This window comes from Ursus americanus, chromosome 26 (assembly GCF_024610735.1).
Source record: "Ursus americanus isolate L20-20 chromosome 26, mUrsAme1.1.p, whole genome shotgun sequence".
Classification (NCBI taxonomy): Eukaryota; Metazoa; Chordata; class Mammalia; order Carnivora; family Ursidae; genus Ursus; species Ursus americanus.
The window spans coordinates 4,398,196-4,425,167 of NC_142152.1; the positions used below are offsets into that span (position 1 = coordinate 4,398,196).

General features: G+C 39.9%; 1 long non-coding RNA gene across 3 annotated transcripts; it reads left to right on the forward strand.

Annotated features, from left to right (window-relative positions):
- The first annotated feature begins 358 nt into the window (after positions 1 to 358).
- LOC123800568 (uncharacterized) lies at positions 359 to 25,764 on the forward strand. Of its 3 annotated transcripts, XR_015721766.1 has the most exons (3): positions 359 to 7,136; positions 13,352 to 14,436; positions 19,913 to 25,764. It is a non-coding gene; the product is annotated as an uncharacterized LOC123800568 (long non-coding RNA). The 3 variants fall into 3 exon arrangements; XR_015721764.1 differs by lacking the exon at positions 19,913 to 25,764 and having other exon boundaries at positions 13,352 to 17,580; XR_015721765.1 differs by lacking the exon at positions 19,913 to 25,764 and having other exon boundaries at positions 359 to 7,122; positions 13,352 to 17,580.
- The last annotated feature ends 1,208 nt before the right edge of the window (positions 25,765 to 26,972 follow it).

The following is a 26,972-nucleotide window of genomic DNA, read 5'->3' on the forward strand; positions in this document are numbered from 1 at the left end:
GATGTAATAGATTATTACCGAGAACCTCTTTTTCACTGTGCTCCACAAGCTCTTTTGATGCTCGCGTCTCTAATGGCAGTAGAGACGTGTTCAGGTTTTGAAGTGAATCAACCCCTTCACCTCCACTTCCAGCCCAGCACGCGCTGAGCCGTGGGTTAGCCGAGGGCACCAAAGAGCATGTCCTTTGCAGTAAATAAGCTGATAGAGCTGTGCTGTGGGCGAGAAGGAATTGGGACTTGTGTGGTAGCGAGCGAAGACGGAGTCAGGGCAGTAAGAATGTGCAGTCTCTGGGAGTGACCATTGCAACAAAAAGCCTCCCTAAAGCACAACTTTTTGTGGGAGGTGGGGGGAGGGGGAGAGGGGTGAAGGCACTGGTGGGCTGGAGACCTACCCACGGGTGAAGCTGGATGATACCACTGCATAGCCCGCTCTCAGAATCACTCCAGGCCAGAGCCTGCAGGAATGCCGGGCTGTGCCTCCTACTGAACCCTAGTGTGTGGCCCGTTTTGGTTTTGCTCCTGCTGCTTCATAATAGGACCTCTAAGAGCCAAGATAAAATGAGACGATGTGCTGCAGGGTCAGATGCAAAGATCTGTCCGTTGAACTCTTCTCCTTTTCATTTCATATTGAACTTTTACAGACTGTAAAACAGTTTGTAACACAAAGGACCCAGTCAAGGTTTCTATTGGAAACAGCTTGGGAAGGACATTGGAAACCTGCATTTGCAAGCACCTTGCTTGTTTGCTAGCTTTAGAGGATGCAGTTCAGAGCACGACTGAGCCTTTCTCCACGCCTCCCACGTGCAAAGTCAAATGGGATGCAGTTTTGAAATGCAGGTGAGGCTTGGTGGGGTAAGGTCTAGAGCCGACAGCCAGGAAAGAATTCTTGAGACGTCCTCAGTACAAAATAGTGGTTTTATTAAAGCACGGGGACAGGCCCCTGCCTGCCGCTTCATGCTCCCAGCTGCCCCGGGATTACGAAGGGCAACTGATTATACACTTTGGGGTTGGGGGAAAGTAAAGATAATGGAAGTTCCAAAAGGATTTTCATATACTAAAGAAGATTCTCAGGATACAGGAGGCCTTGCTATTGTCCAACTAAGGTTGCTTTTCCCTCTAGCAAGGTGCTGACATTAAGACATTTGGGGGCTTCCTGGAGGAACAATTATACTCTGCCTGCCTCAAGTATTTGTCAATGGGCTACAGGTTATAAGGACATTTACTTTTATCTACATTTCCTCCTGCCTTTGTTTCCCACATCAAATGAATGAGGTTAACTATAGGCACTTGTGCAGGGAAATAATCTGCGAGTCAGGACAATGGTGAGCAACCCTGCCCTCCAGGAGGAATGCGTGGCTGTGCCTGGCGAATGTCACAGATGGTACGCACTCTGGGCAAAACCACATTTCTCCGTCATCTCTTCTTTCGTTAAGACTCAAGTGCCTTGCTTACAAGTTAAGCTGGATCTGTCTCTCATCACTGGAAAATGCAAGGAGGAAGAAGAGGATATGATGGAATAATGGGTGGCAGAGTACGTGACTTAAGCCATCTCCTGCTGAGAGGGGGTCCCTTAGCAAAGGAACAGGAAGGCAAAGCAGAATCCTGGTCAGAGTTAAACTGAACGACCCAGATGAGAGCCACAGGGATGCCCTTAGTTGCAATTTCACTGGGAGAGAGTCCCACCATCTCCAATGGGGTGTGCGGAGGAAATTTGCTCCCCTCCAAACTTAGTTTCACTCCTCCCCACACTCAGTGATTTTCACAGCTTTAAAATATCCTGAAAAACAGATGATCAGATGGTTTTCTCTCCCCAAACTTCTCTATGCTTTGTTCTCTTTTAAATCTGTGATTATTAATTGTCATTCTATGAGTTCTGTGAGCTGCCAATTTGGGGACACCAAACAGATTTATGGTATTGCAAATTATACATACTTATATTGAAATTCAATGACTTAGGAGTGTTGAAGAGATAGAAAAAATTATATTCTTTGGTTGGTACATATACAAAACTAACAGCAGAATGGGGTACATATTTAGCCATCCTCATATAGTATCAGATCCCAAGATAAGTGGTAATGCTCCTGTATTGATTTCTTCGCAGGTAATGAGTTATCACACAGTTAAAGGAATAGAACTTTAGGATCAGATTTGGGTGTGGATCCTGGCTCCGTCACAGCAAGTGTATCATTTTGGGCAATTTAAATAAACTCTTAAAACCTCAGTTTTCTTTTTGGTAAATTGAGAGTAAAACTCACCTTACAGAGTTGTGATAAGAATGAAATGAAATAATAAATATAAAGCGCCTGGAGTTCCTATAAGCCAACGAATATTACTACTTCCTATCTTCTACGTACTCCCTCCTTTCCTCCAGGTTACACGTGCAACGGGCACACACTACATCATTTTGATTCCTTCTCTCCCCCCCCCATTTATTTTTTAACTGATTTTCTCTTCAAAGGAGGCATTGCCAAACAACAAAAGAACTAGCGGAAGCTAATCCCTTAGGAATAAGTTGATTAATTACTGCTGATCATTCCCAGTGTTGAGGGCAGTACCTCGCTTTTGGTAGGTGCTCAAGGTTTTGGTGAACCGATTGATTGTACACCAAACACATTAATTTAAAATTTCAAGCTTTATTTTTGAAGGAGCAGCCACAGTTGCCAAGCAAGGAATTAAACTTTTATTTAAAAAAATTTCTATGTCTGAAAGGGTACTAGGATTGGTTCCAGAGAACAGAATTAGGGACAGAGTTGGTCCTAGGGAAGGGAATTTCAACTCAATTTAAGAACTGTTTAACAATTAGAATTGACCGACTAGTGGGTGTATTAGATGATGAAATGACCTTAAAACACTCACTTTCCCTGAATGCCTCCCTCCACATATATTACAGCCTATATTGACGTTATTTTTTATTCACTGAAATCATCATAAGGAGTTTTATCTATATGTATGAATCAGATAATGTCAGTGAACTTTAACCAGTCACTATATGCTAAGTCTTGGAATGTCAGGGCAACGTGCCGTTCTGGAAAGCATTGTGAAGGTCTGGTCTTGTCCTGGGTGAGTGTAAGGCGTGGGGAAGGGGGACGTAAGACAAGTGAATAGGAACTGTGCTCTACCTCTGCTTGCGACCCAGTTTTGAAAGGGTCAAGAAGCAAGCATCAAAATTTCGCTCTACGCTGAATCAGGTAGCCAGGATCCGTGAAAAGTTTTTCTTGAAAAATTGTTCTGGGCACTCCTGTCGAGTGTTCTCCACTACTTTCCCTAGATAATTTACTTAGGGCTCTCCTGGGTGGCCAATGGGGCATCTAACATTGATAGCAGCGAGGGCCAGCTTTATGACATTCTCTGTTTCCATCAGATGGACTTAATGAACCCAGTGGAGTCCCATCCTAGAGATGTCCTTGTCTCCAAGATTGAAAGGTAGAATTCAGAGAGGGGAAAGAAAAAGCTAAATGGATTTAGCTTTTCTGTTTATTTTTAATCTTTCACCTGTTTTAAAAGATGAGCTTTCAACAGAAGCTGATTTAATCAGTCTAATTCAGGTTGGGAGAGAAATTTGAAGTCCTTGTGAATTCTGAGAGCTGTGTATCTATTAACCCGGCCCTGCCTAGAACCATTCAGAGAAGTAGCAGAAGCTCTCACCCCTGCAGAGCTCTTTATGGAGGGTCAGTGCAGTAGGTGTGAGGGTGGGCAGGTCAACTCTATTTGGGAAATCTATGAGAATTTTTAAAACAAGGTGAAATGATTTCTGCTTTTGGAGGTGAGAAGGTTCTGGACTGGAAGATTTTACCATGTGACTCTGCCTGTAGACCTTCCGCTTGCTGGGGCTGTTAGAATCTCAGTGAAGCTGCCGTGTATTTTCTCTAGTGCTACTTTCACAAAGAGGTCGACCAGAACTCTTACCTCTTGGCCTAATTTTTCGCTGCTCAGAAGGAAGCTGCGGAAACACCTTGGATTTAATCATGGCAAATGATGTGTTTACCTCAGAACATTTTAAGTTAATGAAAAACCTGGAAAATATCAATTTGGTCATAATGCAAAGTCCAGAAAGCAGTAAATAATTCTGGCACCTTTCTGTGTCTGTGAAACACAAGACTAGCTTTGTTTTATTTTTTCTATTTTAAATCTATTTTCTGTTTTAAGTCTCAGTGGGATATATTTTCAGCTTTGAAAGGCTCATTAAATCACAGATCCTTAAATTAGGTGCTTTTCAATGGGTTTGACAAATACAAGTACCTGTAAGTTCTAATTCATACTGTCCTGAGTTGTCTGGGTGGACGCATTCCCATTCAGGGAAACCTGGTCACTGTACTGGATCACTATGGCAAAACATGTTAGTTTATCAACGTATACTTGAAGAAATTTACCCATGCCGACTTTGGTTTCTCAATCTATATTTAGTTTATAGTCATTACCATATGATTGGCAGATTAAATACTTCATTTACATAGTTCAAAAGGTATACTTTACGCTAAAAATATTTCTGCTTAGGGCACATGACTTGGGTAGAAAGAAGTGTTTAGGGACTGGCGTGGTGCAAGCGTTGCTTGCTGAGGCTAGGCATTTCAGTGCAGTATAGGGGGTGCAATGTGTTCACTCAGGCAAAATTTACTGAGTACCTGCTATGTGCCAAGTTCTGTGCTGGACACTCTGGATAGCACCATCTACCTTATGGGCCTAAGAACCGTGTCCATTGCTGTGATTGTTAGGGATAGCATATAAGACCTGGGTGAAGGGAGCATGAAGCCAAGTCGCAGTACTGATTGGACTGGAACTGATCCCAGCATAATCCAAGGGGGACAACCTAATCCTTTCTTAAGTGTGGGCTCCTAGGATCAGGTTCCCAGGAGGCTATCTAGACATTTTGGTCAAGAAGCCAATGGTAAATCCTTAGATTGGAGGGCCATTCAAGAGCAGTTTGTATGTGCTACACCATAAATGCCTTAGCAGGAATTCAGTTCGAGCCTGTGAAATAAAGATAGCAAGTGAGCATTATGTGGCCAGAAGAATAAAAAATGTTTTTATCCAATTGCTTACCTTGTAAAAAGGAGAAAAGCAATGTATTTACTGAATCAAAAATAGCTCGTGGTGTTGGGTTCTTTTTACGTACGAGGAGCTGTACTCAGTATCCTATATACATAGTCTCGTTTAACTTCAATATCGGCCTTATGAGCTGCACTCATATTATCTATTATCTCACCTCTACCATTAGGGAATTGAGGCTCAGAGAGGCTAACTAACTTGTGTGATGTCATGTGGCTATTGAATGGGAGGGAAAGCATTGAATCCTAATCTCTGACTTCAAAGCTAATGCTCTTGACTGGTCATTAGCTCCTGATATCGCACGAGGCATGCAGAGAATCCCAAACCCATTTCTCCTCTTGTCTTCTCCACCCTAGTAATGACCCTGAAACCTGGGAGCCACCTTGAACTCTTTTCTTCCTCTGTTGCCCTTTCCCCTCACCCATCAGTATTTAAGTCCTGGTGATTTTAATGCGGAGTATTTCTTGAATCTGCCTGTATTCATCATTTTTTTTAACCTGGTCAACTACAGTGATTTCCCAGCCAGCACCTCTCTCCCTCTCTTCCAACCCAGTCCCTACAGTGCGGCCAAGAACACAGGACAACAAAGACGTGCATGGCACATCTCTGCTTAAAAACCCTCAGTAGCTTTCTGACCCCTCCTGATCTAGACCCTCTACCCATTCCTTTCACTGTGTGCTCCAGGGACCTTGAACTAGTTGCGGTTGACTGATTGTGCTGTTGCTTCCGTGCCTCTGCATGTCCTTTTCTCTAGGACTAGAAGGACCTCCTCATGGTTTTCTGCCCAATAAACTGTCTCTATTGTCTCCTCTGAGAAGCCTGTCCTGCCCTCCCAGACAGAGGCGGTTACCAGTTGTAGCTCCTCCGTGCCTCTGTGATAATAGGCACCACCCTGAGCTGCAGTTTAATGCCTGCATGTTTCCCCCTCTATACAGCGAATGTTTCAAGGCAGAGAAACGTAACCTATTAGAGAGACATAGTGTATTAGGAGAAGCTGTCCACACCACAAGGAACACCAATAACAAGCATCTTGCGGTATTCTAAGTCTCAACGGGAGTCCTGCTCCCGGTCATCAGAAGAGAAGCTTTCCATCTAGGAATCCCTGACACTTAGACACCTATTTTGCTAGTGTGATCAGCTCGAATGTCAACACCACCAGCATGGTCCCTCTGTATTTCTCTGCTGGAATGTGCTAACTTAGGCTTCCCGCTCCCCTCCTCAGCTATGGTGTCCTAAGTTTGCAGCAGGGAAAGTTTTGTCAGATCTGGTTTTCCTCCTTACTAACTGGGCAGAGTTCCCTTGTCCCAGAGACATCACAGGAACATGGTCTGTTTGTCTCCTTCCTGAACAATATCCTCTCCTCTACCTTTCTCTGTATTTCTTTGCACATCAGTTTTGTTTTTGTTTTTGTTTTAAATAACTGGAAGTCTGTCATTCATAAGTTCTCTTTGGGCCAGTTTGTGAAATGGGGCTCTTGCCATCGTACAGTGATGGACACCTCGTTTAGAGCTTGGTTTTAATTTGAGTTATTACTAAGGCCATTGACCTCTCCCAGGACTGCAGATCCTGGCAGGTGCTCAGCCTTGCCACAACTCCCCACTGCCCAGGGAAGACATCACAAACAGATTGCAGCATTCTTTCCACTAAGCCCAGACACAGCCTCAGGATCTCGCTTAACCCAGTATTTCAGGTAGCTACTACCGATCGTTTGGAGTCAACACCTGAGAGGAAAACTCTTTAGTACCTTCAATTCACAGGGTCAATTTGACCTGTTTCTTATGTTGGCTGTAGAGACTACCTAGTACTTGTTGGAGAAAACGGAACTATCTTTCCCCAGGGACCACGACATGACTTGTATTAATGTTTATCTTGTTCCCATGAAGCTATTAGGTCCTTGTGGATGAAAATTTACGAATTTGTAAAAATCCTCCTAGGTCTAATGTTAAAAGCACAAGAAACCCAGACTCATTTGAAGTTACCCGGGAAGGCGCTGCCGGCATCTGCTCGGGAGGAGAGAACCTCCCTGAGTAGTCAAGGCACTGGCTATTCACGTCCGGCTTGAAGGGTGGAACTACTGGTAAGTCTAATAAGGTAAGTGTGGATGGTGTGAGAAACAGGGACAAGAATTTGAAAAGCTGTAGAGGACAGTTTGACCTTTTAAAAGTACATGAGCAAAAGGAAGTGAACAGCAATGACCACAGATTTGAAGGGTACTTCTGTACGGAAACAAACGCAATAATACAGATTACTGAGCAAAAATGAAGATTTAAGTTGCAGTTAAAATCTAACAAGATTATTCAGCAAGCAGATAACTAAATATGATACCTGCTTTCATTTCTTTTTTTTTTTTTTGCCAAAATAATCTTAAATGACAAGAAAACCCATATGCATGTCTTTCAAGGTGGGATTGCAAATATTCAGCTGAGTGAGGATGAAATTTAGCTTTAATAATAGCATGTGAAAGGCCTACAGAGAGAAGATGAATGTCTATGAGGCAGTCCTGAAGAGTGGGAAGGAGGCTGAGCTGGGAGTCAGGGAGGTTAGAGTTTCATCTGGTCTCTGCCTATTGCCAGCTGCTGGGTAGATTCTTTAACGTCTCTGACTGCGCTCTTTGCTTGTATAAAATGGAAATAGTATAATAGCCACGTGAACATACAATGCTGTAAAGTACTTCAAAAGTCTGGGTTATAATCAGCACTCAATCAGTGGGGAACGATGCATCAAGTGGGCCTATAATAAATAAAAATGCATTTTATTATTTAAATTGCAGTCAGTGAGATTGCTCTTGGTTAAGGTAATTTCTTACTTCTCTGATACATTTGTCACCAAGAGTCCTTCGGTCAACTGAACACCAGACTTGCACTAGAGGGGACCCTAGCTCTGGACAAACTGATCTGGATCTGACATGACCTTAAAGGCAGTTTTGACTACATTTGCTGCAGCTGGCCTGGCTCTGCCCTAAGGCCACCAAAACTTCATTTACTCAGTGTCCAGACTGAAAGGGGCTGGATCCCTCTGGAAAAATCACCCCTGTGGCAAAGAATGACATGAGGAACCCAGCTCCTAGCACGGGAAATCCTTTCTGGGTCACGAGATTCAGCCTTCAGTAACTGCTCTAGAAGCAGCTGTAAATAGATCCAAAGAACTTACCTGTTGCCCCCCGCATCTGAACCAACATACCCTCAGAGCAAAACCAGAAATGATTATCAATTGGTCCTCAGACCCAAGTAGTACCTTTTATGGGCCAAGCAGAGTTCTAACTTTGACAATCGTCACTACAGCTCCAAGGGAAATCAACATTGCCTTTCTTATTTTATAGGCAGAAAACCCAAGGCACCAAAGGATTAAGTAATTTGTATTGGAACGAGATTTTACTAACTCCATAGAAAATTGACCTAAAACTTAAACATGGATAAACCACATCCTTTATTTAAACAATATTTTACAGTCTATGATGAAAGAATACTTAGAGATGGAATTTCCAGATTGGCTGTTCATGAACTCACAGAAATATTATGCAACTTTCCATTCATTCAGCAAACATTTATTCAGTACATACCGAGTGGTAGGCATTGTGATAGGTGCTGGGGATATAAGCCCACGTAAGGACATTACCAGCCCCCAGGGAAATCGGGAGGAGACACCCACGTAAAGAAATACAGTAAAATGGTATGGACCTCATGATAGTGACAAAAATCTGTACATGGTCTGGTAGACGCCCAAAGAGGGGGCAAGTCTTGAAAGCTCACTCTGTTTGTTTTGCCCTAGGTCGGCTTGGCAACAGAAAGAATGCTACTGAACCCTAAAAGAGTTGCAGTACTTGCCAAATTTAAACCCACAAATAGGCGAACATAATATACATCCAAGGGCTGGAAGTCACGAGTGCATGTACACAAAGAATGTTATCTTTTATGTTTAGTATCTGAATTGAGATTGTATTTATTTTCCAAATCCTGAAAAACTAGGCTTTCAAGTCTCCTACAAATTGACCTTTAAATAATAATACCTTGCTAATAGCTATCTTGCCAAAGTGGAGATTTACCATGGGGAGGGCTCGAAATCAACCCAGAGGTTTGACGGTTGGAAGGAGGGTGGAGTTTCAGGCCCTGCCAAAATTAAACACAGCTTTCAAGCCACTTACACACACTCTCTTCTGGAAACATTCCCTTGCATTGACTTTGGCAGCACCCCATTTTCCTGGTTTCCTTCTAACTTACCAGTACTCCTTCTTTGTCTCCTTTGCTGACTCACCATCTTCTGTCTTGAATGAAGGGGTTTTTCAGTGCTCTCTTTTTCTATTTCTCACTATTACCTCCCTAGGTAATTGCATATTCTGCCATGACTTCTGTCTTGATGTAAATGTCAGTCATTTTCACCTGTCTCCAATTTAGGTCTTTTCTGCATCATCCAGACATGTATGTCCAACTCTGAACTTGACATACCGCTTGGGATCCTCCAACAAGACCCACATGGGATGGAAACTCATGGAATTTCCCTTCAAACTTCCTTCCTCTCTGGTGTTCCCCTCTTGGGAAGTCTTGTCCACCTAGTTCAGGGGTTCTCTAACCTGACTTCATATTTGAAACATCTGAGCAGAGTAGAAAACGTACCCATGCCTGGGTACCTTGCTTAACCAATAAAATCCGAATCTTGGGGATGAGGGTCTTCAGATGAGTACAATGAGCCGCCAGGTGAAGAATCGCTGAGCCATTGCTCAAGTTGGAAGTCTATGGATTATCTTGACCTCCCTCTTTTCCTTATCCTTTCATACTCAAGTCACCTGCTATTTTATCTCCTAAATAGCTCTGATTTTATCTACCATTTTCCATCGTCAAAGCCACCACCCTAAACTAAGACGTCGTCATCTCTTGCCTGAAAAAACTTTCTAGCTGCTCTCCTTGCCTTTATTCTTGTTCCCATTCATACCATTATTCACAGCACAGCCAGGGTAACTTTAACAAAAAATCTGATCACATCACTTTCTCACTTAAAATATTGCACTGGTTTTCTGCTTGCTCTTAGAATAAGCCCCAGGTCCTTATGGCCTATAGAGATATGGATATAGGGGCTATAAACTTTTTGTTTTGGTCTGATGCGCAAACTTACCCATCTCCACTCTTCTGATAACATGTCTTCTTGCCCACCAGCACAGAGGGTGGGCTTATGATCAGATGTTTCAGGGGTGAGCTCAGTGATTGAAGCTTACCAGGTTAATAAGGGTCCTCCTTCCTTACAATTTTTGGGGCTAGAGTAGAATCCCTTACCTTGGCTTTGTGGTGAAGAGGTATGGATTTGGGGGGTCTTGGCAAACATCTTTCCTCCCCAATTCAGAGCGAAAACCCAGTACTTCTGGCAACAGAGAGAAATCCTCTCTTTGATTAATTAATAATTTGAGTGATGTTTTATTTGCTGTCAATCTTTCTTGCTCAGCTGTTAGCTCCATGAAGACAATAGCCATACCATTTTTACTTACTGCAGTATCTTCATTCCCTAGCGCACAGAAAGTTATCATTCCTTAATGGGTGGATGGATGGATGGATGAATGAATGAATGAACAAATGCCTAGTCTTGGAGACATGCATTGCAATAAAGGTCAGCTTAAGGAAAAATATGTCAAATGTAAAGTTTATAGATCCATTTTACTAAATTTCATGGTGCCGACTCAACTAAGGGGTCCTACAATGGAGGGATGGATGTATGACATGTGAATGCCACTCACCTTGGAACAAACAACCAAAATGTATATAATCTTCTACGATTCTTGCTTCATAACTGAATTCACAAGGGTTCTTGACATTTGGATGTAGCCATTTGATTCAGCGATATTGAGGGGGAAATATGTTGACATAATCTAAAAAGTAAACCCTAAAGTGTATCTATTTTAATTATGAATAATGTGCAAATCAAATTTACCTTATCTTTGAACTTCACTCCATCTCCAACTTGTACTTCCTGGGGTAGGGATTAGGGATGAGATGAAATCAAGGATGGGTTAATGTCAAGGTTGAGGGAAGGATGGTATGGAAATATGGTCAAACAACATGGAAAGAGGAATCAGAGTCTTACTACATTTGCCAATCTCAGAAAGGGCCCCCCATCATCCTAGGTTAGGAGGCTGCTTATTTTCTGAGAGTTCATATGCATCATCTGTATCTCAATATCTTGGATGTCTCTCTGAAACGACAGTTGTCATTATCATTTGCTTTTAATCAATAAATAGATGTGCTCACTTAACTGAGGTACTCATTCCATCTTTTCATTTGAAAATCTATAAGATGAACACCGTTAGGTTGACTTCTTGATTCTATAACCCTATTTGAGTGGGTTTTTTATTATCTACTGGGCAAGGTGTAGGTGGGAATTAGAAGAGGATATTTGTAGCACAATAGGATCTCATATTCTTCAGATTTCACAGAAAACACTCAGTTAAATTTCTAATGGTTTTCTCAGTGGTCCATTCCATATAGGCACTTCACTAATTATTAAGCTCCTTCAAAATGGAGGTTGGGGAACAGATGATCAGTCTTGGAGTCTAACTTGATCAACCCCAACAGACTTTAACAATCTATACTGTTTTTCTGATTTTAAAATCAAAGCTCATTCATACAAAATAACATATTCTGTATACAAATAATACAGAAATACATGATCAAGGGTTGTCTAGTTGGCTCAGTCAGTTGAGTATCTCGCTCTTGGTTTCACTCAGGTCATGATCTCATGGGTCATGGGCTGGAGCCCCATATAGGGTTCTGCACACGGCGAGGAGTCTGCTTGAGGATTCTCTCCCTCTGCCCCTCACCCCCCCTCTAATAAATAAATAAATTAAAAAAAAAACAAACCCTAAAGTTTGAAGTTAGGGATGGAATGAAAGTGAGGGATCAAGGCTGATCCAATGCAAAATGTTGAAGCATAATATCAAAGCCCCTCATTTGCTTGGTCCCCTTTAAAAGCCCTGCCAGGGCCCTAGTAATATGTAGATACAGCCATTTGCTTTTATAAAATGTGTAGAAGTAAAATACTTAAACTTCCGTTAATGAAGGCTGCTTTCTCTTTCCACGCTCCCCTCTTCTGGTCACATTACCCCTCCTGTCGAGTGGCACTGGGGTTGCCACAGGCCTTTTAGAGAAGAGGCTGCAGAAAAGTTGAGTTGGGGATTCATTGATGTTTAGGCCCGAGGGATATATTTACATTGTTTACAGTCATATCCACATAGAACTATTTAGCTCAATGTTTTGGTGTAGAAATGACTTCCAGGCTCACCCCTGCCATCCACCGCTTCCACTCACCAACATTACGACTCAGAAGTGTAAGGGCAGAGCTTGCATGGTAACGTGGAGGGGTCTGGAGTTCCTGCAACTGAACTTATGTGGATGCTGGAGGAGAAACACGGTTTGAAGTCTCTGGATCCAGAAGCCCATCTGTGGGGAACTCTTCCAGTCAGGCAGACAAAATTGTGACAGAATCATTCCATTCCCATTAGGGTCCCATCGAAACCGAAGTTCTTTACTGTCAGGAATATACTTGATAACGTAGTTGGTACATTTAGAAATATTTTAGAAATCTTTCAAAAGGAAATTTGTCAGAAATACTGTGCTTGTAGGACACATGTATGCAGCACTGCTACAAATTCTGTAGTACTTTCTATCTTGATGACATCGTATGTTTTATGCATCCCAACATATCACTGAATTACATGGATATAACGGAAAAATATTTACATTCCCAACTGACTTAAGACGAAATAGTGACATTGACGATGATAACACAGAACTTACAATGTGTAATTATTACAAGCTCATTGGCTGGTTATTAAATTCTGTTCATTCAAAGAATAAGATTGGTCACTACGCAAGAAAACTTGAGGCCTTAAAATCTTACAGGTCATCTATGAAAGAAATGGAAGTTTCCCAAAATTTGATAAAAATCCTAAGAATGTAGTGTATTTGCCAGTAACAATTTGTGATGCTAAACTATCAGTAACTATCAACAGCTTTTCTAAACTATTAATAATTAAAAATAAATTGTGATCAATGATGCTAGAAGACAAATAGAATTATCTTCCTCTTCTCTCTAAGGACTGCGATTACAAAATCATTGGCATCTGAAAGAATGATCAAGAAGCATGTAGTCAAAAATATAGGAAAAGTTCTTTAAGATCTGCCAGGGAGTTAATAAAAAATGGTTATTTTTCTGGTTTTTTTGTTGTTTGCGCTTTTACAGTTTATTAAAATGTGTAACATGTTGTGTTTTTTCTTCATTTTAAGTAAATAGTGATTTTCACACCAAATTTATTCTTTTTCCTTCAGGTATGACCTAGGCTTCATAAGGCCTGAATCCAGTTACGGTAAGGAATATCTCTTCTATGTTTTTGAAAAGACGGTGATCTCACATGTTGGCAGGGTGGTGTGACATGAAATGGCTGCATCGGAGTGTGAGGTCAAATACCCTGCTTTGAACAGGGCCCATCCCAGGGTGGAGTGTCGCTGGCTCAAGCCTCATGTTCACAAATCAGGTCTCGAGTGTTATCGGCAAGTGAGGTTATACTTACAGTTACCAGGATATGCAGAACCGAAAGTAGAAGTTACTCATTGCACACCTTTCTGCGTGTGACCTGTTATCAGGCCACAAGCTCTGGAGTGCACTTTGAACCGATGATTTAAAAAATAATTACCGTATGGTTAGTGCAATGATCGTGCATTGGATTTTTTTCTTTCCTTTTAAAGGTATTGATTTGTTAAGTGTGAAACATTTAAAATAGGCCACAGTTTCGGTAACCACGCCTTGACCTTGGGAGAGTTCTGCCACACTGCTGGCCTTGGGCCTTGGGCCATGAAAGCTGTGCTGAACTGGATTCTTTTCTTTCATGGCCGGCACATAGTAGGCCCTCAAATATTAGTTTTTGCTCCCTTCCTTCTATTTTTTTCCCCCCACGGGATACTGTTTTTTCTTTTCTTTTTTTTTTCGTTTTGTTTTGGGTTTTTTTGGTCTATCAGGTGTGGGGAAACTTTTATAAAAAGAAAACATACCTAACACATTCCAATTGTATTACCAAATGCCTACCTTGATTAAGCTGTCTACTGTGACAGAGTCCAGGACTATGACAACATGGCACGTAGGAACTGTCTTTACACCTGGCGTAATCTTTCATTGTGTCACACAGGACTGCAACTAACTAGTCAACCACAACAAATTAGAACAAAATGTATTTATCAAGATGAAGACTTATGCTTAGCTATGAGATGATACACTTGAACTCTAGTCCTTATTCTGTGAACAGAATAATAGCAGCTAGTAATAACAACAAAAATAATACTATGCTATGGCCCCTTTCAGGCGGATAAGGCCCTTCCGAATTCATCACTACATGAAATCCTTTTAATGACTTTGGAAGGTAGGTACAAACATTATCCTAATTTTGGAGAGAACAATGCTGTGTGGGGAATTAAGTGATTGATCAGGGTATCTTGGCCAATGAGTAGAAAAGCCAGGTCTTGGGTCTAGGACAATATGAACTCTATGACTCCTGAATTTTTATGACATTATACTAATGATATTCAAGGACAAAACCTGCCTTGTTGACAGCCCCCTGTTGTCCTCTTAAATTCGATCAAGATGGAAGCCATTGTGGAAAAAACTTGGATGTTGTTCAAAATAGTATCACTTCAGGAAGTCTCTGGCAGCCTCTGGGGATAAAACCGGAAGGAAATGGCAGAAAAGCCGAAAAGGGGGTGAAAGCTCTGAAGCAAGAAAGAGCTTGGCATTGGAAAGAAAAGAAAGCAGGAGGGTAGTGGTGAGCCCCCAGGAGGTGGGTAGGACTGAGTTATCCTTACAGAAGGCTTCATATAGGATTTTATCTTTTACTCAACACTTATATAGCATTCTATATGTGCCAGACACTTTTGTACCCTCCTACGTGAGGTAGAGATTTTTATTAATCACATTAGTCAGATGGTAAAGAGCAACTTGCTACCTGGAACTCGTGCAGTCTGGCTCCTGAGTCTGCTCCCTGGGGGAAGGGTGGTGGAGTCAGTTCATTATGGAATTTCCAAGTGGAATGTCTCCAGCTGCTTGGATACAAAGCCTGAAACACAGGGCTGGGGTTGGGATTGAAGATACAGATTTATTAGTGGTGTCGGCTGCAATCGATGGCCTTTCATCACTTTTATTGATCTGCTTTGCACCAGCAGATTTAAGGATGATACTGTTTCTTGCTGGTTATGTTCTCAATTGGATAAATTTCTGCATGTGTTGCGGTACTTGGTTTTAAGGCCTCACGGTTTTCCATGGATTTCCTTGAGACTAGATGTATTGAAATCACAACACCCTTTCACTCATTTATTCTGTTTTAAAACATTTTTTTAAATTAAAAAGATAATACTATTTAAATAGTACTAGTAGCTATAGTAATAATAAAATATTAAAATACTACTATTACTAATCACCACTTAAAAACCATATAGAAAATAAAGCAGAGTATGTACATTATTTTAAAAAATGATATGCTATAATTGCTGGACAAATTCATATATAATATTAAAACTTCTTTATTAAACCCGGTTTTATTCAATTTTGAAAAGAACCCTTCTCTCATCTTATCCTGTATTTGGATATTGTATATAAAATGGTTCGGGGGTGCCTGGGTGGCTCAATCAGTTAAACTTCCAACTCTTGGGTTCATCTCAGGTCATGATCTCAGGTCTCAGTCGGGGAGGGGGGGGGGGTCTTTGCTCAGCAGGGAGTCTGCTTGAGATTTTCTCTCTCCCTCTTCCACTGGCCATTTCCCCTCTCACTCTCTCTCTAAAATAAATAAATAAATCTTTAAAAAGTGGTTCACAGATATATTTCTGATGTTAGTATACCAAAACATCCTGGCAGAATGGTTTTACAATTCTTGCTTTAACTCATTGGCAAAAAATACCAGACTTTATTACAAACTATAAGGGAGACATCAGTTTGCTCTTACCAAGGCTCCTTTTGGTTCAGCATTGTACTAGAAAGAGTGCGAAAGATCATGAGCAAAAGGTGTTCCTGTCTCTGAAGGAGTTTACAGTCCAGGGAAGCATGGGTCATATAAACAATTGACCATAATGTAATGTGTACAGGGCTCTAAAAGACACAGACAAAATGGAATCAATGGAATCAATGACCAGAGGAAAATGCAATGTAGTCTATCCTTACATTAGGCATTAGGAAACTCCACACTGATGCCTAATTCTTAATTTGCAGAAAACAGGACTGCAGTAGGTAATACAGTTGCTTAGAATTATTATACATTAACTCTGCATTTTCAAGGCACTCCTAAGTTTATAAAGCAAATGGACCTGAAGTTTAAGGATGTGAATGACGTATAATGAAATTTACCACTGTGCTAGTGTGTTTTTCCATTTTCATCCCAGTTATCTGACTTCTTTAGTTATATTGTTTAATTTCAACTGTTTTGAAAAATATGTTCTGCTGTAATTAACTTCTTGTCTTTCCAATCTAAATAAGACATTTCCGATCTTTTAGCTACAGTTGGGCCTTGAATTAGACTCCTGGTTGGAAAGGATTAAACTAAATGGGAGGCTTTCTTTTCTTCCCTACTTAATCTATTTTTATTTGATTGTGTGACACCTGCAGAGAAGCATGGAATTATATAATCTACTAATTGTTACGAAGAAAATTTAAAGCAGATACTATTGAATCAGATGGAATTTTAAAATTCACCTATGGGGACATAGACTATTTCTTTGCCTGAAATTACTTAAGGGGTTGATTTTTTTGTATTAAAATGGAATTACGTACTTAAATTGTTCTCACTTTTGTCTGTCAGCTGAGAGTCTTGAAAATGAATGAATTCAAGCATTATGAATTACGTGCTGGCTATTTTTCCACGTCTCCTATAATGTATGTGAAAACAGGATGTTTGCTACTAACGATAATTTCAGGTAGATTTTCTAAGTTTGTCCACTAAACAACAGACTGAATCAATCGCCTAATTTAAATTTTGAGTCAAAATTCTAGACGTTAATGCCTCTTCCTACTGAAAATTGTCCCAAATATGCCCTACGTTGAAATGCTTTGTCATTTTCTGTTTCTATTCTAGTCTCCTTAACTCTTTAAAACGTGTAGCACCTCCTATTTCTCTCTCCCCTATGCCTTAGTAGACTAGGGACATGTTTGCTAAGTCTGCTCTCATATTTAAATTTTTGCCTTTTTTTCAGAAAACAGGGGTGCATATTCCAGTTTGATTTTCTCCTGGTAAATCTCATCTTTATTGTTTCTAGCTTCACTTTTTTAAAAAAATTATTTTTGAAGGTCTTGTCCTAATATCATTAGCCCTACCCATAGATTAAGGACCAATCTTCCTTCCCCCCACCCTAATTCTCTCACCATCCATGTCCTAGGCCCACAGAACCAGTTCACATTAAGTGTAAGTTTATGACAAGAGCAATGGCCTTTGAGTTACATGTGGTTCTCAATTAGTTAGGATTTTTTCCCTAAGTGATGAAAATCTTAATTTAAATAGGTTTAGGTAAAAAAAAAAAAATCATTGGCTCACGTACTTGAAAAGACTAGGAGTGAAAATTTTGACACGGCAAGATCCAGAAGAGCAAATAATGTGGCCCTGTACTCCATCAAGTGTGCCCTGGAAACTTCAGCTAATCCTTGGCAAATCCAATTACAGTAGGAGAACTTTTCTTTCCTGATATTCTAATGCAAAGTCTGAGATCAGCTTTTGATTGGACTAATTCAGATCATTGTCATCCCTGAGCCAATGATCGTCACCAGAGGCATGGAATATGCTAATTGAGCAAGCCTCGGGGTCTTGTTTCCATTCTTGGAATCTGGGAGTGGGGATCAACACTATCAGAACTATAAGGACTTAGGTGGGGAGGAGTGGTACCCAAATGAAAGTGAGGGTGCTAGTTCAGAAGGGGGCATGGATGCTGGTCGGGTAAACACAGCAGGTATTCATTATGGTGGCCTTTCCAGGCGGACTGTGATCCTTCCAGAGCTCTGGTTTCTGTACTCAGATTTTTTAAGCCTACTCACCTCTATCAAGGATACTGTAGAAAACAAGAATTAAAATTCACTTAATACTAATAACAAATCTTAACTGCAGAGTAATTGAACAATGGTTTAGATTTCCACATTTTTAGACATGTGGCAGGAAATCAATATCTGCTACTTGTCTATCTTTATGGTTACTAATAACAACTTGGGGCAATAAGGAAGGTTCTTGGCAGAATAGGCGATAGGACTCTCTTGCTGACCCCACATTCCTGAGCCTGATACTGGGTGTACCTTTGGTCTCAGAACTTGGCTCCACTCCAGGGCACACCTGCTACTGACCTGGCTCATCTCTGTCCTTGTAGGGCATGCTGAGTGCCTCAGAGGTTGGATTCTGGCTATTTGACTATGACACAATTTGTTGCCTAATGTGTGTCATGTGACTTACTAGCTGTGTGACTTTGCTGTGGGCACTTAACCTCACCGACCTTCAGCTAAAGTCCTACCAAATTTCTACTTCATAGGGTGATCCTAAGGATCTTTTGAGTCAGTGTGAAAGTAGCCTGGCATACAGGTAGTGGCTAGTAAGTGGTTGTCATTGGAAACATGTCCTCAATGGACCAACTTCCTGCTTGGACCTCTGGCTTTGCCCTGTCTTATTTCCTCGTTGTGTCTGCTTCACCTGTTCACATTTGGTGAATTCTTTTCTGTTCTTTAGAATTTCTTTTCTTGTGGAAAGAACACTTTTCATGAGATTTACCCTCTTAACACAATTTTTTAGAAGATTTATTTATTCGAGAGAGAGAGGGAGAGAACACATGAGTTGGGGGGAGGAGCAGAGGGAGAGAGAATCTCAAGCAGATTCCTCACTGAGCACAGAGCCTGACATGGGGCTCGATCTCACAGTTGTGAGGTCATGACCTGGACCGAAACCCAAGTTGGAAGCTCAACCAACTCAGCCACTGAGTCACCCCTACCCTCTTAACAAATTTTTAAGTGTTTAATACATTATCACTGGCTGCAGTTGAATTTTTCATGAGCTTATTATAATTTCTATTGCATTTTTTGAGTACTTACTGTATGCTTAGCATCTTAGATTGTGCATCATGTGATCCTCGCAACAAGACTATAGGCAGATAGTATTTTCATTTGACAAATGGGGAAACTGAGGCCTAGAGAGGCTGGGCAGCAGAAAGGGGCAACTTATCATAAAGCTGGGGAAACGGGCCAATCTGACATTCTTGTTCTCACCTAGTGAGTGGTTCAGAAATGTCAGTGTGCAGAGGAATCACCCGCAGTGTATTCTAAGCGCAGATTTCTGAAGCTCATCCCCAAACGTACTGCTGTGATAGCTCTGGAGTAGGTCAGAGAAATATGCCTTTATGACAAAACCTCTGGGTGATTCTCCCACAGGTGGCCTACAAACCACTTGTCTACAGGTGAACTTCAGATGACTGAAGCCCCTTCCTGTGGTTTCTCACCTCACCCACCTTCTCTGGTGGAAGGAGGGAAGTGTTACTGAGGGTTCTGGCATCTGTGCAATCTTATGCCAGGCGTGCGGTTGCCCTCTCCTGGTTTTCTGATCTTAAAAACAATTCCTTAACCCTTTGAGCACCCAGGCTAATTGGAGCCCCCTTTGAGCCATTAGCCCTTGAGCGTATGTTGAGAGTGCACACGTCAGTCTTGTCCATCCGAGTATCTGCCGTGCACTGTGCATAGAACAGGAGCTCCAAAAAATGTTTCTTGCCTGATTACTTATGTATTGTGTAAATTTCCATTTGGTTCTTTTCACTTTGAGCGCTCACTTTTCCTCAATCAGGTTGTAAGATTCTTAGAAGGTACTGACTGGTCTTCCATTGTCTCTGTATTACCAGAGATCTCTCCACAGTTTGTAGGTGCTCAGCGAATACTGCTGACTCCTTCCGTTATAGTAGGAGATGGCTAATGCACGTTCGTTGATGGGGCGCCTGCGTGGCTCAGTCGGTGAAGCGTCTGCCTTTGGCTCAGGTCATGATCCCAGGGTCAAGGGACCAAACCCTGTCAGGCTCCCTGCTCAGCGGGGAGTCTGCTTCTCCCTCTCCCTCTGCGCCTCCCCCCACTCATCCTCGCGCAATGCTCTCTCTCTCTCATATAAATAAATAAAATCTTTTAAAAAAATACGTGTTTGTTGCATTAATTAACCATTCAAAGGTGTTGGTTACCACTATTCTTTCATAGAGATGAGATTCCCATGACTGGAAATCTTTTGAACATTTACACTTGATTTTCCACCTTAAACATTCAGAAGGGAGGAAAAAAAATAACTCAATTTTAGCCTCAGAGGTAAAATATTTAACTACTCGACATTCTTTGTTTTGCATAAAGAAATGTTTAACCAAAATTCCTCAGGTTACAGTCAGATGCCAAACTTTTGAAAATAAATGTGCACGCACAAATATGCAAGCAGCATTTACCTCAAAATTCAACGGCTTGTGGACTATGTCTCTACTTCAATGTCTTTGTAGGATCTCACGTTTTTTCTAAAGACTGGATCTGTTCAAATAAATGGTTTGTCCTTGGGCATCAAATTCCTCATCACAGATAATTGTTGAGATACCCAAAGTTCAGCGATTGCACCAGGAGTTAAACACAGAACTGTAAAGAAACGCCTAAGTATAACATGGTGACTGTAGTTGATAACGCTGTATCGTATAATTGAAATTTGCTAAGAGAGCAGGACTGACGTGCTCTTACCGAAAAAAGGGTAAATGTGTGGTGACGGATGTATTCATTTGATGGGGGCTCTTTTCACAGTGTATGCTTGTATCAGATCATCACATACGCTTTAAATATCTTACCATTTTATTTGTCAATTATACCTGAATAAAACAACAAAAAAAGATAAAATGTCTGCTTTCAAACATTCTGCAATCTAATTGGAATGACAGTAAATGTGCATAAGAAATAACTGAGAGTAAAAGATTGTTGTCTATGTTAGGGATTTCCAGAATCTTAAAGGTATCGAGTTTTAAATCTCTCATGTTTTAGATAAAGGGTTGGAAGAAGAGATACGGAGATGGGGCAAGGTCATAGAGAATGTTCAAGGCATAGTCTGAACCAGAGCCCGGATCCCCTTTCTCCTATTTAATCCAAACCACAATCACACCTAAACTTCTCAGAAAAAGAAGAATCACCAGAGCATCGGCGGCTTGATGAAGGTGGTCAGGACCAAACGACATGTCAAACTAGAGGGTTATTAGTTGTATCAAAGAATGAGTATCATGGCATTAGCAATCAGGAAGCTAAGTAGCACGGGGATGGCTGTGTGGGTCATACAATTTCAAGTGGGTGGACAAGCAATAGGGTCTAGAGCAGTGCTGGGTGCTAAACATATAACGTGAGCCACAAATGCAAACCATCTGTATAATTTCAAATTTTCTGGTAGCCCCAATAAAAAAGTGAGAAGAAACAGGTGACATTAATTTTAATAATATATTTTATTTAACCTAGTATCTCTAAAATATTCATTTCAACATGTAATTAATATAAAAATAAGGGATTGTACATTTACCTTTGTGTATTAAGTCTTTGAAATCCATTGTCTGTTTTAAACTGATAGCGGATCTCAAATATTTAATAGCCACAAGTGGCTCCTACTTTCTGTACTAGACAGTGAAGGACTAGAGGATACTCACTGTTGGGAAGGATTGGCTGAGTGGAATAACGCCAGGTAGATTGGTCTGGTCTGAGCCCCTCCTAGAGAATGCTTCTCAAACTCTAGCAGGCATAGAACTCACCTGGGGATCTAATTAAAATGCAGATTCTGATTCACCAGGTCTAGAACGCTGGGGTGGGTCTAGGATTCTGCATTTCTTTCTTTTTTTTTTTTTTTTTTAAGATTTTATTTATTTGACAGAGATAGAGACAGCCAGCGAGAGAGGGAACACAAGCAGGGGGAGTGGGAGAGGAAGAAGCAGGCTCATAGCGGAAGAGCCTGATGTGGGGCTCGATCCCATAACGCGGCATAACGCCGGGATCACGCCCTGAGCCGAAGGCAGACGCTTAACCGCTGTGCCACCCAGGCGCCCCCTAGGATTCTACATTTCTAACCAGCTTTCAGGTGATGCCCATGCTGCTGGCTTGTGACCCACACTAGGAGAAGCTGGGTACATTCAGGGGATCAGCCGCGGTGGAGAGGAAAAACCAAATGCAGTTCTAAGTGGGCCAATCAGAATTTTCTCAGGAGGAGGAAATGGTTTTCCTTACTGAGTTCCTGGCCCATGAAATAGGAATTTGTAAAATACTGCTCGCCCCAAAAAGTAGAGGGAGTTTTTCCGTTCTGTCTACGGCTTCCTTTCTCACGTGGCTATGACGAATGTGTGGAGGTGTGCTCCCATGAGGGAAGAAGAGAGAGTGAAGGGTTAGAAGTTCCTATTTCATATCATAAATGTGATATCTCTTTTAACTTATATAGGTCTCAATTAATGTATTTTAAAACATTTTGTGATTTGTTCTATAAAGGCCTTGGAATATATTTTGATAGATTTATTGGTAGGCCTTTTTCCCTAGGCAAAACTTATCATTTTTATTGCTGTAGCAAACAACATTTTAGAAAATTATAAATATTTTTTCAGTTTGTGGCCGATGTCTAGAAATGCAGTTAATTTTGATTTTATATCCAGAAATCACACTAAATTTTCATATTAGTTCTCATAATTTATATGGAAAATATTCTGGATTTTCCAAGTAGACAGTCATGTCATCTATTAAAAGCACCACTTTTTTTCTTTCTAAATCCTATTCCTTTATTTCTTTTTTCTTGTCCATATTGTGCTGTTTAGGTTTTTTCAGTGTATTGCTGAATTGATGAGGTGAGAGTAGGTGCATTTGTATTCATTTTGAAGCTTTAATATTCACCATTAAGTATATAATTTATATTTATTTTTGTGGTTGTCCCTTATCAGTTTAAGAGCATTTTATTCTATTCCTGTCTTGTTTTGAATCATGAAAAATCCATGCTAAGTTTTATCAAATTTTTTGCATCTATCAAGTTGATATGTTTCTTCTCTTCTAAGCCATTAATGTGGTAAATTATATTAATAGATTTTCTAATACTAAACCAATGTTTCATGTCTGGAATAAATCCTACTTGGTTATGAAATATTATGTTTTGAATACATTGCATAATTTGTACACTAATATTTTGCTTGGAATTTTTGTATTTTGGGGTATTACTGAGATTAGCCTGTGATATTTCTTTTTATACACTTTCCTTCTCTATTCTGATGTCACAGGTGTATTAGCCTCATATAATGAATTGGGGAGTGTTGAATCCAAGAGTTAGTAACTTTCAACAGGTTTTGGAAATTCTTAGCTATTGTTTCTTCAGAAGTTGTTTCTTCCACATTCTCTCTGTTATCTTTCTGGAGATGAGACACATATTAGATTTGCTCACATTATTTTCCATTTTCCCTTAAATTTTCTTTTATATTTTCCTCCTCTTGGCCTCTCACTTTGCATTTCTTTATATCTATCTCCCAGTTTAGTAGTTATCTCCAGGGTTGTCTCATATGCTATTTCAACTTTGAATAGAGTTTTTACTTCTGTTTTTATAATTCCTGTTTGTTCCATTTGTTTCCTTTTCAAATTCTTTTAAAACTTTAAAAAGGATTTCTTCATTCTATTTGCATCTTAATGCCTCTCTTTAATTTCTTTAAAAATATTAAACACACTTATTTACTATTTCGTGAGTTACTGTATATTTGTGGGTCTGATTTTGCTCTCTGTTGTATCTATTTATTCTTTCTCATTGTACTTTTGTTCCTTCTGCGTTTTGTGTTTTTGAAACGTTGGGATTTTGTAAGGCCTGGGTTGATGCTGATTTTCAGTGGTATTTGTCAGCTACATAGGTGTTTCTGCTGATGTGTGACCTCCAAATTAAATTCTCCATTTAAGGTTTTTTTGAACTACATAAGTAGATAAAATTGGTCTGGCAACCCATGTGAGAGAGAGGTGCACTCTCGTGAATTATTCTGGGTGATTTGGTCCCTTCAGCCAGTACCAAATTCCCTTGCTATCTTCTTCCTTGTTATCTTCTACACAAGGTAATGTATAGATAGAGACTGTGTAATACAGTGGGCTTCTTTCTTTTTTTTTTTTTTTTTACACAATGGGCCTATTTCTAGAAGGTTGTAGTCCTTTGGAGTCTTAGCCTCTCCATCTTCGATGCTCCCTAGGCTTCTCCATGTTCCATTCCCATGTAGCCATTGTCAAGAACTGGAAGGGCCTGAGAATTTTTTATCCTGCCTTTACCTTACCTTCAAGAAGTCCAGTTTCATGGATTCTGGTTCAAGACTTGAGACTCTTGAGTCAAAGGTGAAGGAGAGCTTATTTTTCTTGCAGTAGGGGCAGCTCGAGTATCAGCATTTTGCACTGGTTCCCCAAGGCTCGGTTCCTACCAGGTGACAGGAAGAGGTGTCAGATGACATCTATACATGCAGAGGGTTATATTATTAAATAGCAACCTTGAGCTTAGGGAACCTAAATCTTTTATAATACGTAGTTAAGCATATCTGATTTTTGAACAAAAACTTTTTCTCAGATTTCTAGTCTGTGATATTGCTGGAAATTGAAGTTGAAAAGTTAATTTATAGGACTTAAAATAAGCCAACTGCTTATCCTAAGCTTATTTCTTACTACAAATTTTAATTGCTGCCAATATCTGAACTAGAAGCAGTTCCTTTATATTTCCTTTTCTACTTTTGTATTATGAAATAGAGCTTACCACTTAAAAAAGAATAATGACACGCAAAGGAAGATTCTGCTCTTGTGTTGTATACAAAAATGGTTTTCCACATAAGCATTCATAATCTCTTTCTTGCTGTTAGAACAGAAGGGAGACCTCGTAAGTCCCAGTGAAGAATAGCATCTTCATGGATGATGGAGTTAATCTTCAAAAATAAAACTGTATTAGATTAGTCTCTCATTTGAAATGGTTTTCCTCAGTTCATTGGGAATACTTTGGAGTTGCAAGTATTGGCAAAAATTTATTTTTACTTCCTTTATGTATGCTTCAAACTCTGATACAGCTTATTTCTCTTGAGCTTTTCATTATGGCCATAGGAATGTGGCCTGCATGTAGATGCCAAGAAATAGGGGTACTTTGTCCTTTGCAGTTTGCTATCTCTGATGGTAGTTATTGGTAGTGAGAGAGAGAATATGTACCATGAGAAGACATTTATTTAAGAATAGGAAATCTTTCAGACAGAATTTGTCAGAATTGATTTTTTTCTACCGAACCTCTGAGGGTATCTCTTGCCGCTGTTGGTGAGGTTAAAGGATTTCTAAGAGGTCACTGCAAGGTGCTTATAGGCCACTCAGGCTGTAACTGTTAGTCCAGTTTCTGGATTTCCATACTGTTTAACTTTGTGTGCTAAGAATAGGGCCAATTTCCACATTATAGGCTAAACGTCAAAGCCCAGAGCAATAAATTGTTTTAGTGTCACATTGCTAAGAATAAAGAGTGGGGTAGAGACCTGAGATAAAGTTTTTTCTGAGTTTGATGCTTTTGACATGATACAAATTTTTCCCAAATTGTGCCCGTGGAATCTTTTTTTTTTTTTTCTTGTAAGTTGTCAATAAGTGTTTCTCTAAATCAGAGTCAAATCATTTAGAAAGTGCTGGATTAAATACACTTTAGAGTATTTTTTCATATATTTTGGATCCTAATACTTTATTAGTTAAGTGTCTTGCCAATACCTTGCCTTATTCTAGGCTTTGTCTTTCTACTTTTAAAAATAGTATTTATTGATGAATAGAAGTTTTAAATTAAGCTATAGACTAAGTTATTAATATTTTTTATTGTTTAAGCTTTTGAGGTTTGGTTTTTGGAATGAATCTCTAATATATTCTTACATATTTCTACTAGAAATTCAATGTTTTGTTTTCTACATATGAGTGTATAATACACCTAGAACTGATCATACAACATATCTGGAAATGATTTGGGTATATGGTGTGAGGTAAAGATGTTATTTAATTTTTTTCACATTGATAAATAACTGTTGCTGCACCATTTGGTAACCAATTTTCAACAGTCACCATCACAGGTGGTATTTCCACACACGTGTGAATCTGTTTCCGGCCTCTATTCTGTTCTGCCTGGTTGCTCTGTCTATTCATATAGCAATAGTAATGCTGTTTATAATTGTAAAAAAAAAAATCAATATTTTCAACAGATAAAGAAACTGGGATATATTCATACAACTGAAAATTATTCAGCAGTGAAATAAATGAATTAAAGCTACGTATGTGTAAGTGTCATAAATATAATGTTGAGTCCTCCCCAAAAGAATTATCAAGATAATGCCTAGAGTATTATACCATTTTTAGAAAAGCTAAAACATAAAAACAGAACTACTCATTATTTAAGAATATATGTAAATGTAATAAAATATTAATAAATACATGGACACAATCTACATTTTAGTATTTCATTACTTCTGAGAAATGGAAGGGGTATGACGGGGGAAGGGCACACAGAGGTGTCAGTTGTTATTTGTAACATTTCTTTCTTAAGCTCCTATGTGGGTACTTGGATTTTTGTTATTATTCTTGTTACTTTTTTATCTCTATATTTTTTTCTAATTAAAAAAAATGTAGGATGCCTTTGCTGCAGTAGTTCTCAGAGCCTTTAATTTGCTAATAGGCCTTGTCTTTGTCCCAAAAAGAGGGTCTTCTGAGTATTTCCCAAATTTAATTGACCATGGAAACTTCTTTCCCAGGATCACCTATTGGTACCTTGGGAATTGGTCTGTTTTATGGATCCCAGATTCAGAATATGTACATTAGCCCATACGGCTTATAAAGATGAGACAAATCCAAGGTCTAGTGTTTCTTTAGCGTGTCATCAAGTTACGAGAAGTTCTTTGAACCCAGCAGGATATAAAGGGAGGT